This window comes from Canis lupus, chromosome 28 (genome assembly GCF_048164855.1).
Source record: "Canis lupus baileyi chromosome 28, mCanLup2.hap1, whole genome shotgun sequence".
Lineage (NCBI taxonomy): Eukaryota > Metazoa > Chordata > Mammalia > Carnivora > Canidae > Canis > Canis lupus.
The window spans coordinates 12,351,309-12,364,677 of NC_132865.1; the positions used below are offsets into that span (position 1 = coordinate 12,351,309).

At 34.0% G+C, this 13,369-nt stretch overlaps 1 protein-coding gene across 6 annotated transcripts in view; it reads right to left on the reverse strand.

The window, feature by feature from the left end:
* The window catches only part of LOC140620186 (zinc finger protein 385C-like), a 450,118-nt gene that overhangs the window by 204,097 nt on the left and 232,652 nt on the right, over positions 1-13,369 (reverse strand). The window lies entirely within an intron of this gene.

A 13,369-nucleotide genomic window follows, 5' to 3' on the forward strand; every position in this document is an offset into this window, starting at 1 on the left:
ATGTATAGCATTAATTATGCTGCTAACAAATAATTTAGTTAATTTAATACCAACATTTATTATAATCTTGTATCTTTGGTTTACTCTGGAAATGCTAAGTGTTATTACTGATCATAAATTACTATCTAAAAGAATTTCTAAACTGATTTTATAAGAAGTGTTGATTGTTATATTTCTCATAAGAAACCATTTTTTCCATTCTTGTGTTTTAAGAATATAGCACTTTAAAACAGATGTAATAAATCTGAAAACAAAACTGATTCTTTTCACATTATGACTTGCATGTTCAAGCCTTAAGGAAAAGTTCTCAGTTAATAAAATATCTTCCCTTTAAGCACCAAAGATGCTTTACAAGTACTCTCATTAAATATTATATTACCCTTGTGTGGAAGATGATGGGTATTATGATGACATTTCTTTTAAGATAAAAAATAAAATCCAGTCAAAGGGATTCTAAATGATGCATTCTTCTCAGACTACAGGTCAGGGTTAGAATTAAGATAAACTTCATTTACTTCCAGTTTGTTTTGTTTTGTTTCAGTCCATTTAACTCTTGACACCTTGTAATTTGGTTATTGACCCATAATTTTCTGGTATAATTGTTTTTAGTAATTTTTATCCCCCCAAATGATCATGAAAAAATAAAATAAAGCTAAATAAAAATAAACCCTTTATTTTGATGTACTATGGATGAACTTCATACTGTTTGTGAATACAGATTTAAATGATGGGTTATATACGTAACAAAACTTTTATTGTAGTTTAATTTTTTTTCAAGAAAATATGTTCCAAGTTACCATGCTAACATCACAATGAAGTAGTAATTGTAATCTACAGCATTGGTCATGAGAACTATTGTTTAGTTTACTCAGCAGCTATGAATAGGGAGGAGGATTTTTAATTTGAACATTACATGAAACAAAGAAGGAATCAGTTAATAATGGCTTTGGTTTCAGGCTTTCTTGGGACACATTTATATGATATTTCATACTTTAAAGGGCTTAAACAAAGGTACAAATAATACTACTATTTTCTAAGAGTAGTGGGTACTTACAGAGCATTCAGTCCCACAATTTTTTAGATTGAAATAATGGCAAGTATAGTGTAAGTACACTTTTTGAGTCATTTATCAGTCCAAGGCTGCACAATACTATAAAGTCCTTGACATGAAATACTATCAAGGAACTTGTACAGATATACCTATATGACAGGTAAACAAAATTCATCAGGTTTTATATATATTTCTTGATCTGGCTTCTGAAGGTTCAGATTAATGTGCTGTTTATATTGATGTTTCTGAACTAAGGAATAAAAACAAACTTTGCTGCTCTTAGAATATAAAACTAAAAAAAAAACACACACACAAAAACCCTTTAACCTTTACTTTCTAAATAATTTATCAAAAATGTTGATGTTAATACTGAGCTTTTCATGTGATCTCAGAACACTTAAATTCTATTATATTGGGTTTATTAATGTGGTCCTGCCTCTCTGCACTGTGATTTCAGTAAAATGGGAGACCACCAAAGTACTCAGTGACATAGATTTTAATGTTATTTTATCAAATGCCATTAGCAAGTCCCTGGATGATTTTTAACAATTTTATTTAGTTATTCATGAGAGACACAGAAATAGAGGGAAAGGCAGAGACACAGGCAGAGGAAGAAGTAGGCTCCATGAAGGGAACCTGATGCGAGACTGGATCCCAGGACTCCAGGATCTATGCCTTGGGTGGAAGGCAGGCGCTAAACCCCTGAGCCACCCAGGGATCCCGATTGGTTTGATAATCAAAATTACACCTAATAGTTTAACATCCTAGTTGCTAGCAAGAGTATACGTTTGCTAGTAAAGTTCTAATAATAAACATTCAGAACTTTTTAAAAAAACATTTTATTTATTCATGAGAGACACAGAGAGAGAGGCAGAGACACAGGCAGAGGGAGAAGCAGGCTCCATGCAAGGAGCCTGATGCAGGACTCCACCCCAGAACCCTCGGGAGCATACCGATCCGAAGGCAGATGCGCAACCACTGAGCCACCCAACTGCCCCCATTCAGAACTTTTCTAGAATGCTTATTTTAGAAAGTATTTTTCCTTTTTCTCAAATTCACCATTACTATTTGTCTCTCTCAGATTTGTCCCAGAGAATAGGGTCAAAGAATTCAAAATCTTTTCTCTTACACTTCAGGTCTGCAGTATTTTAGTAAAGCAAATATAAGGTATCAGCAATCGAGATTGTATATATATATTCTCACCAATTTAATTTCCATTAGAAAGTAAAAGTTGATAAGTATGATCTTTTTAAAAATATATATAATATATAGATACATATATATGCATATATATATAAATATGGATATAAAAACATAACACTCTAGCAACCTAGTTAAGTTTCAAGAATTTGCATTTTCTTGACTGATACTGAATTTGAGCACCATCTATACTGCCCATTTATTTAATGGGTTATGGTCTTTTTCTCATGAACATGTAACGTTCTTCATATATTACAATTATCTTTGCCTCTTGCCTTATGATTACTTCCAATGTCATCTCTAACGTGCCCTATGTTTATATCTTTTGCCAGACAAAATTCATACATTTCCAATGTTAATGCCCAGTGTTAGAGACCACTAATTGTGCTGCCTTGCTGTGAATTACAGTTCCCAAAACAGCTTCCCAAAAGAGTTGTTGGTAAAGCAGTATTTCTCAAAATAGTCCATTAACTCATTTCCTTTGCTAAAAACATAATAATATTTTTAATGCAAGTTTGAGCATGATGATCTATTTTAAAATCCTTCAATGGCTTTTCATTGTTATTATGAAGGCTCAAATTCATAACTGTTCACGAATTCTGACTCGATCTGCTCCCCAGATAATGCTCCAGCTTCTCACAGAACTCTTTTCTTTACTCTCTGGTCTATCACCTGCTCTCCTCCCCTCAGAGCCTTTTCTCCCAACTCCCTTACTTAGGCTTCCAACTTAAATACCACTTTCTCAAAGAAAACTTATAGTCCCTCTCAAACTTGGACAAGTACTTCACTCAACTCTCTCAGAACACTCTCCCCCTTAAGACTTTATCTCTCATCCCAAATGGAATTGTCTAATTATTCATGCAATATCTTTTAGTGATTTTGTTTCTTTTATACTATATGTATAAGGAAGGGCAGGAACATCATCTGTATTGTGCATTCCTGAATCTCTTCTGCTAGCATGAAATTTAGCACATGGTCACTATTCAATGGAATAAATAAAGGGATATTCAATGTTATGCAACAGGAAGACCAATCAGATTAAGGAGTGTACTGCAGGAATGTTGAAGAGACTTAATATTCAAACTTGCATTTTGGCTTTCAAAGGAAAGGGCTTGGGCAGCCCCGATGGCCCAGCGGTTTGGCACAGCCTTCAGCCTGGGGTGTGACCCTGGAGAATCGGAATCGAGTCCCATATCGGGCTCCCTGCGTGGAGCCTGCTTCTCCCTCTGCCTGTGTCTCTGCCTTTCTCTCTCTCTCTCTCTGTCATGATTAAATAAGTAAAATCTTACAAAAAAAAAAAAAAAAAAAGGAAAGGGCTATAGTGTAAGCCTACATTTCTTTGACTGCAAGTCCGAAAGCCAAAAATGAAATAAAAACTGCTTTGCCATAACTGACTTGATAGTAAGATCTGGCCTTAACTGAGGTGAATCAATCTATAGGCTTTATTTGTCTCACATAAAGTGTGAATATCCACACACAGAGGAACAAAACTGTCTCATATATAGTATATGAACTGCATTCCCTTTCAAAAATCAAAGAAAAATATCTTAATTTTAACTAACTCACCTCAATGCCCGAGAGTTTTAGTTATGGTGTTTTGAGCCTGTACATAGAATTGTGTAACCTTGTTTACACTGTCATTTTTTTCCCCAACCATTCATCTTAATATTTCCAAGAAGTGCTCCAGGTAATAAATTTTAAAGAACTTAAAAAACTGAAGGATAATGTGTGGGGATGGAAGACAGGTGGGCAGGGTTGAAACAGGACTGGGTTCCTTCAACCGCAACTCCTCAATCAGGGAGGTGGGTAGAATTAACCTTTTCACACTAGGTGGCCTAACATTCTGCCTCTATACTTTGATGGAGATCCTTTTGTTTTTATTCTTTGTGAGTTCTGATAGGCTGTTCATCAATAACACCATTTTCTTGTATTATACTACATTTACTTTACTTGAAATATTTTCAGGAGTATTTCTAAGGGAAAATGTGGAATATGAATCAGTAACAGCTAGGTTTCACCACTTACCTTCAGAAGCTATTTAATACAGTAATCTGATTTTCTAACCTGGTATATAGGCTTTTGAGAGTCATTATTAATCTAACATAAATAATAGATATTCTATTGATAAGGTTATCTTTCCTTTACAAATATCTTCTCTGTCCCAACTTTTTGACAGATGCACTGAATTCTATATTTCTTTATTGTTTTCAGCCAAAAAATATAATAGGTATTATCTCCATGTTTACAGATAAGGAAATTAAAAGTCAGAAAGACTAGCTAACTGATTTTCTGAAGGTTCCAACTTCAGTTGGAACAGAGAATATTGTAACTTCAAGAGCTATCTCACCTAAAAATACAATTTTTTTCCAATATTAGAAAATGATAAAAATACTACTTAAATATTAGAAAATACAAGTGAGTCTAGTTCCAAAATCTGTTAACAACAAATGGCAACATTCACTTCTATCAAATAGTTCCATAAAGAAAATATTTTAGCCAGAAAATATGCCGTAATGCACCTATTATCACATCCCATAGTAGACTCAGAGCTCAGTGACAAGATATCTAATTTAAGACACAAGAGTATAAACAGAAATGATCCATAGGTAATGCTATAGATGATGGGCTCTAGAGTCAGTCAGATTACATGGATTTCAGCTCTGCATTTGCTATTCACCACCACTGCAAATTGGTGAAATTAATGTTTTGTTCCCTTACCTGTACACTGGGGGTAGTAACTGTCTCTATGACACAGGCTTGTTCTTAGGATTAAATGAAACAAGGAAAATGCTTAAAACCATGATTAACACCTAGAAGTATTAGCCACATTGTTAGCTTTGGTGAATTTGGGTAGTCATTTAAAATAAGTGCAGTATCCATGAATATCTATTAAAGCAATACCATTTACTTAATCTGAATCCTTCTAATGTAAATGCAAAACTAGTAAGATCATAGAGATTTATTTATGGCAATTATTTGCCATAATTATTGTGTATTGAATATTTTCATTAATAAAACATCCTTATCACATTTTAAATGACCATTAACCAAGGACTAATATGTATACACAAGGAAAAAACATATCCAGATATAAAAAAAATTCACTTGATTTCATAAATGAAAAAAAACCTATACATCTGATTTAGTAACCTTTATATTCATGTCCTGATGAAAAAAGCATTTGTTTATTCTTGCAATTATTTCGAATCATATGGAATACTAGGTCCAAATATCTTCAGTTAAATGGAGTAAAGTAGAAGCAACATGGACATTTAACTGAACATCATACAGTGTTTGGCTATGGTTTGAAATCAGCTTATCAAAAGTTTCTTATGTCTTTGAACATTCTGTCCATAGTGGTATGATTCACACAAACTTTGATGCATACTTATATTTAGATGAAGTTCAGTATTCTGCTATTTAGCAAAGACCTGTAAGTTCTTTGAAATTTGCCTTGTTCAGAAAATGATGCTATTCATCATCAACATCATTATGTTGAAGGATCACTGGGAATAAGTGATGTTACTAAATGCTACTAGATTTAAAAGGTAGTTTTAAAAGGGGCTCTGCCCTTGAAATGACTGTATTTCAGTATCCTTTTCATTAAATTTAAGATTATTGTCCATGGCAAAGGGAAAAAATGTTGGATCATAACACAATATTTAGGTTAATTTATTTTAATCCTTCTCAAAGAAACCTTGACCTTGTTTTCATATCTAATTTCAAAAAAATGTTCAAAAAACATTTTCTTAATATAGGACATAAATCTAGAACAAACTCAGATGATAACCTCAGACAAATCAATTCACCTCCCTGAGCTGCAGTTACCTCAGCTTAAATAAAAATTTATTTAATCAACCATTTGTCTTTCTTCATTTTTTAATTAATTTCTTCCCTCATTTATAAATATCTGAGTAGTTATAAGGTACCATGCACTTCTAGAATTCTGGGATACTTGACAGAAAAAAAGATACCTGATGCTTTCATTCTATTGGGGATAATAATAATATCAAATTGATATTAACTTAATACAGAGCAGATAAGGTATAAGTATGGAGAATAATCTATCTCTGCCCCCAACCCCAATACTTTTCTTTCTTGGTTTTCTGATAGTTTTCTTCATCCAAACTTTTACATTTGTGATTGGATTTAGTTCTTTATGTACTCGAGCCAAGGAACTGTCTTCTAGCTCACGTTTTTAGTCAGCACTTGAATAAATAAAGTAATGAATGATGCAGAGAAGGTATTCAATTCTAAGACTGAAAATCGGATTCTGTCCAAACAAGAACACATGCAAGAATGATATATATTCACCTATCAAACCAGTATACTCTCTGTGTAATTTTTGATAGAGTCTAAAACAAAAAGGGATGAATTCCAAAGTCTGATTTATGCTACACCATTAAAGACTCACTCTTTATTTTGTCAATAGATGGTATTTTATATCAGACACCAAATTTAACAAGAATGTGTTTCTTCTCACGATGGTATAGAATATTTGAGCAGCAGTCTTGTCTGCAATTTGGAATTCAACACTGAGTAGGTGAAATATCCTCTTTCAGATAAACTGATATATTTATCAATATATATTTAATTGTGATTATTTAAAAGATTAAAATGGTGCCAACTTATCAGGATAATTTTATTATGATGCGTGCTTCAGCGCATCCATCGTTACTTTCCCTTTGAAAAAGAAAGCCATATACTATACTAACAGGCAAAATTTAATTAAAAATGGTGAGTTAGAGGGACACCTGGGTGGCTCAGCGGTTGAGCCGGGATGTGATCCCAGGGTCCTGGTATCGAATCCCACATCAGGCTCCCTGCAGGGAACCTACTTTTCCCTCTGCCTATGTCTCTGCCTTTATTTTTTTAAAGGTTTTATTTATTTATTCAATAAAATCTTTAAAAAGATAGTGAATTATAAAATATGCAATAAATTATGAGCTTTATAAGACTAACCCTTGGTTTCACTGGTTATCTTTATACCTGTTCTATTCTCTACCTTATTTTGTGTGTTCTATTCTTGCCTATCTTCATATTTATTTTCTTCTGCTAGCTTTGGGTTTAGTTTGCTTTTCTTTTTCTAGTTTCTTGAGGGGTAGTCAGATTACTGATTTGAGATCTTTTTTTTTTAATATAGGCATTTATGGTTATAAATTTCTCTGAACAGGGATCCCTGGGTGGCACAGCGGTTTGGCGCCTGCCTTTGGCCCAGGGCGCAATCCTGGCGACCCAGGATCGAATCCTACGTCGGGCTCCCGGTGCATGGAGCCTGCTTCTCCCTCTGCCTGTGTCTCTGCCTCTCTCTCTCTCTCTCTCTCTGACTATCATAAATAATAAATTAAAAAAGAAAAAAAAAAGAAAAAAAGAAAAATTTCTCTGAACACACACACACCTGTACTCCATGCTACAAGTGTTGGTATGCTATGTGTTCATTTGCTTTCATTTTCATTTCATTTTCCATTTTTACTTGTGATTTCTTCATTGACCCACCACTGGGTAGGTAAGAATATACTGTTTATTTTCTACATATTTGAGAATTTTCCAGTAATCCTTTCGTTTTCATTTCTATTATCCTGTTGTGGTAAGAGAAGATATTTTGAATGATGTTTACCTTTTTAAATCTATTGAGACTTGTGCTGTGTCATATATGATCCATTCTGGAGAATGTCTTGTGTGCAAGTGAGAACAATGTATACTCAGCTGCTTAGGTGGAGAGTTCTATATATGCCTGTTAGGTATAGCTGCTTTATGGTGCTGTTCAAGTCCTCTATTTTTACTGATCCTCTGTCTATGCATTCTTTCATTACTGAAAGTGGCTTATTGTTCCACTTATTGTGGAACTACTTCTCCCTTTAATTCTGTCAAATGTTTACTTCATGTATTTTGAAATTCTGTTATTTGTGCATATTGTAATTAGTATACTATTTGATAAAGTGATCCTTTTATCTATATGTAACATTATTTTTTTGTCTTTGTAACAGTACAGTCATCCCAAATCTCATTTTGTTACTATTTGCATGAAATATCTTTTTCTATTCTTTCATTTTCAAGCCATTTGTGCCTTTTTTGTAGTGAATTTAATTCACTTCTCACTATATAAATAAAGATCTATTATTTTGTGGTTTTATTGTACTTAACATTCTAAATTCATTACAATCTAGTTCAGTTTGATACCAATTTAACTTCAATAGCATACAAAAATGCTACTTCCATATAGCTCCACCATAACTCGCTTCATACCTTTGTTGTATAAACTTATCTGAATAACATTTTGTGGACAATAGTACATATTAGTAATTATTTTCATTCCTTTGTCTTTTAAATCTTATAATAAATTAAAAGTAGAGTTATAAACCAAAAATACAATATTGGTATTTATGTTTTTCCATTACTTACCTTTATCAGAGATCCTTGAATTACTAACTAGTGTCTAGAGTCCTATCATTTCAACCAAAAGGACTCTATTTAGCATTTTATTTAAGGCAGATCTAGTGATAATTAACTCCTTCAGCTTTTATTTATCTCAAAATATCTTAATCTCTCCCTCAAATTTGAAGGACAGTTTTATAAGTTAGAGAATTCTGGGATAGCAGATTTTTCGTTGTCTTATTTTAGCACTTTCAATATGTCATGCACTATCTTCTGGCTTCCATACTCTGATGAGAAATCAGCTGTTAATCTTTCTGAGGTTCCCCTTATATATGATGAGTCAATTCTCTCTTGCTTTCATGATTGAAGGCAATAGTAGTCCATTTATTTCAGGACTTTCAATATTATTTTTTGTAAAGACTGTATTCCTTACCATGTATGGACAATGAAATCTCTGTTTCTTAGCTTTTGTGCAGCTAGCATTTTGCCAGAGATTTCCTTGAGCATCAGGAACTAAAGATAACAAAACAAACAAACAAATAACACCTCATCCAGCTTTTGCAGACTGGCTGAGTGCCCAGACACTCCTTCAACATTTAGCCAGGCTTACACTGAGCTTAGAAATCAGATAAAGGTGAAATATTAGTGTTCTCAGGTACTTTTTGAGAATGTCTCTTGCTATGAACAAGCGCATGAACTTCCAAACTCTACCATGTAAAACAGTGCTTCGAATGTTCTAATTCCTCAAAGAAATACTTCCCAGCTTTTGCTTCTGGGCCTTAGGCAATCAAAGCATACTACAACCTTTTGTCCCAGGCATCTGTGAGTTGTCATTCCATTTGCAATGTTTCCAAGTGATTCTCACCATTTTTCTGGCCCAACGTCTGAGTTGGATGAAACAGAGACAAATGCCTTGTGTTAGTTTTCTATATAGGTTAGAAGAGATACATGCAATAATTTGTGGAAAGAGTGTGCTCTGCTTCTTCTGGAACCAGGGAAGAGGGTTCTGCACTGGGAAAGCAGGCTTCTTTCTTCAAGACTGGAGGGAGCATGGCAAAGCCAAGTAAAAACACCACAAAGCTTTCCTGCTATTTTGAAGTTGCTTTTTTTCTTTTTTCTTTATAAGATTTTATTTGTTTATTCACAAGAGACACAGAAAGAGAAGCAGACATAGGCAGAGGAAGAAGCAGACTCTCTGCAGGGAGCCCAATGCGGGACTCGATCCCAGGACTCCGAGATCACGACCTGAGACCCTGAAGTTGCTTTTTCTCTTAATTCATTATTCAGTTGGTTGCTCTGCACTTTTGGCCATTTTCCAGAGTTCTGCAAAGGTGCCCCGAATAATTTTTGCTTACTTTTCAGTGTTTCTGTGAGGGAGATGAGAGCTTAGAGCTGCCTACTCCACCATTTGGCTGGCACAATATTTTATTTTTAAGAAGAAAAGCTGAGCAGGAAAAAAACACGGGAGACTCTAGCATTAGAAGGCAGCTCCAGCCAGAAGGCACGGTGACAGTCAGCACATATGACTTGCTCAAATGTGTTCTTAAGACCAAATATGGTACATTGTACTTTAAGACAATATTATGGATTTTAGGGGAGAGTAAATTAACGTTACTTTTGGATTCTGTTTGTCCATTACTCTGAGTAAATTAGCCTGGTATAAATTCTGTCCTAGCGATACAAACTTTATTTTGATTATGTTGATGGGCTAAAGACTATCTGTGAATTATTTAATCCAATAATTCGTTTCCTGCATGTACTTAGTCTGATATATTCTGTTTGCCCCTCAGATTTACCCTACACTTGGGTCTCTGACGATTAACTTGTATAAACTACATCAAAGGAGGTACTCTGGCTCCTGGTTACATTTAGTCAATAGGGAAGTCCTTCTGAAGACCCAAGGGAACAGATAGTAGAAATTTATTCCCTTGCTCCTTTACTTTCAGTTTAGCTCTGTCCCTCAACCAAATGAAATTTTAGTTTCCAAGTTAGCCTTCTCTACTTCCTTTTGAGGTTCCAGAAATGCTCTCTTCCCAAGCTCAACAGAAAGAGCCAGGGCGGAAAACAACCACTCTTAGTAGCCTGAGAGCTCTGGCTTTCTTATGTAGTTTTCTTATAACTTGCCTACTTTATATTAAGTCCCTTTATTAAACCCTCCTTCAATTATCCTAATTTTAACTTGCTGTCCAGCTGAGACCATGACTGATAAACATACTGAATACAAGTCTTTGAAACTTAATATTTCAATTATCCATAAAGATAGCTTCAGGAATAAAAACATCTTTTTTGTCAAAAAAGATAAATACCCAGCTTTCATTTTAGGAGAGCCTTATAAAGTTGTTTAGTAACAAAATGATAAAATGCATTCTAAACCTCACCATGACTACCATGACTATACATCCTCTATCTCCCTAAATGCAAATGCATCTAATTAAACATTTATATTTATAGCTACACTGTAATTATATTATCCATAGCTGTATCTGCTGATTTAACAAGATATACTATACACTGCTAGCATATTAAGAATTATATCAAATTAATAAAATAATTGCATTTTCCTAGTTGAATAGTATATAGAAATACCTGTAGAATATACTTTGTGTAAATGATATTATACTTTTAAACAGTAATAAAAATCTATTAAACAAATATAGATTCAGGCATGTGGAATATTGCTTCTCAATTAAAATAAGAAGAAAGAAACAACTTCATCCTACGCTACGTTTTTTTAAGGTCACATAAGTTTATCTCACTTTAATTAGAATTTGAGATCCAATTTCAGGGTATATTTGGCAAGTTTAAAATCATACTTAAAATAAAATGAATATTTGAAAAATATCTTGAGATAATCATCTTAAAGTGTGTAAAATAAGATACAAGATTGTAACTGACAATTGTAATGTTATTTTATTTAAAGTAACTAGGGATTGGGTGCCTGGGTGACTCACTAGGTTGAACATCTAACTCTTGATTTCATCTCAGGTCATGATCTCAGGGTTATGAGATTAAGCTCTGCATCCAGCTCCCAGTTCATCCAAAAGTCTGCTAGAGATTCTCTCCCTCTCTCCCACTGGCTCTCCTCCTTCTCACATGCATGCACTTTCTCTCTCTCTCAAATAAAGAAATAAATCTTTAAAAGAATAAATTAAATAAAATAAGGATAAGCTGACTGATAAAATAAGGACAAATAAAAGTAATGAGCCAAGGAATAAAAACTAACATAATGTGGGTTTAAACAGTGTCTGAAAATGGGATCCCTGGGTGGCGCAGCGGTTTGGCGCCTGCCTTTGGCCCAGGGCGCGATCCTGGAGACCCAGGATCGAATCCCACATCAGGCTCCCAGTGCATGGAGCCTGCTTCTCCCTCTGCCTGTGTCTCTGCCTCTCTCTCTCTCTCTCTGTGACTATCATAAATAAATAAAAATTAAAAAAAATAAAAAATAAAAAATAAACAGTGTCTGAAAATAAATTGTAAGCTTAATGATAACTATTAAGACTCGTAATCATATAGAAGAATTAGCTAATAAAACTTGAGAAGGATACATGTCCAAGTGGAGTTCAGAAAACTGATCATTCTAAATTTTTCTGGGGTGTTTCTTGTATTTTATTTCACAGATTACAGATTTCTGAACTGGGTAACATATGCTTAAATTTTACTGACAAAAATAGGCACTGGTTGAAACGTAACAAAATATTAAAGTTTCAACTCACATTCTGAGTTATCATTAATTATTTTTCTCTGGCATCCTTCACAATGGATTCCCGCTTCCATTTTGGCAGTGTCTTTGGTAGGCCTGTAATTACAGCTATTCAGAAGCATGTGTAACTCCCCTGTAAGGTAGAAGTTTCCTTATGGGAAGAACCTAACTCAATTATCTTTGCTTGGCCCAGCACTGAACACATGCTTTGTACAGAGAAAGCAATTGAGAAATTGTTAAATTGAAACATCATGTTGCTAAAAGAGTAAAAAATAATCATAAAATAAAGACATCAAATCTATTATTTTTGGAATATTTCACCATTTATTTAATATCCCTATCACTTGCCAGAAATAGAACTGACCTACTGGTACATGAGAGAGAACAGTGGGTTTAAAATAAAATGACAGATGGTAATTCCTCCTCGACTAGTATATCATTCAAAAAATGTAGATAAATCATAGTATTTGATTTGCTGAGATGAAATTCCTTTACTTCTAAAATTAAGGAATCCAAAATTAGAATGTGACTGAATATTCGCAAGACATTTGCTTTGTGAGCAACATATATATAAGGTAACATATATTAATGAATGTGAATCAATTCATAACATTTTAATTCAAATACATGCACGTTGAGGTCATATATTACAGGTTTGTGGTAATATTATGACCTATGTATTTGCATGCTTAGCATATATTACATGATACTGTTGACATTGCTAAAGTTAAAATCTTGACAAAAATACAAATACATGAATCTGATTAAACTGCATGAGAGCAGTATGTGTATCTAAATGTTGGGTATATAGGGAGACCTGGGTAACTCAGTGGTTGAGCATCTGCCTTTGGTTCAGGGTGTGATCCCAGGGTCCTGGGATCAAGTCCTGAATTGGGCTCCCCACGGGGAGCCTGCTTCTACCTCTGCCTGTGTCTCTGCCTCTCTCTCTCCATGTCTCTCATGAATAAACAAAATCTTTAAAAGAAATAAATGTTGGGTATATATATCAGAATTAAAAATGAATTGTTTTAACTTGCTTTAAT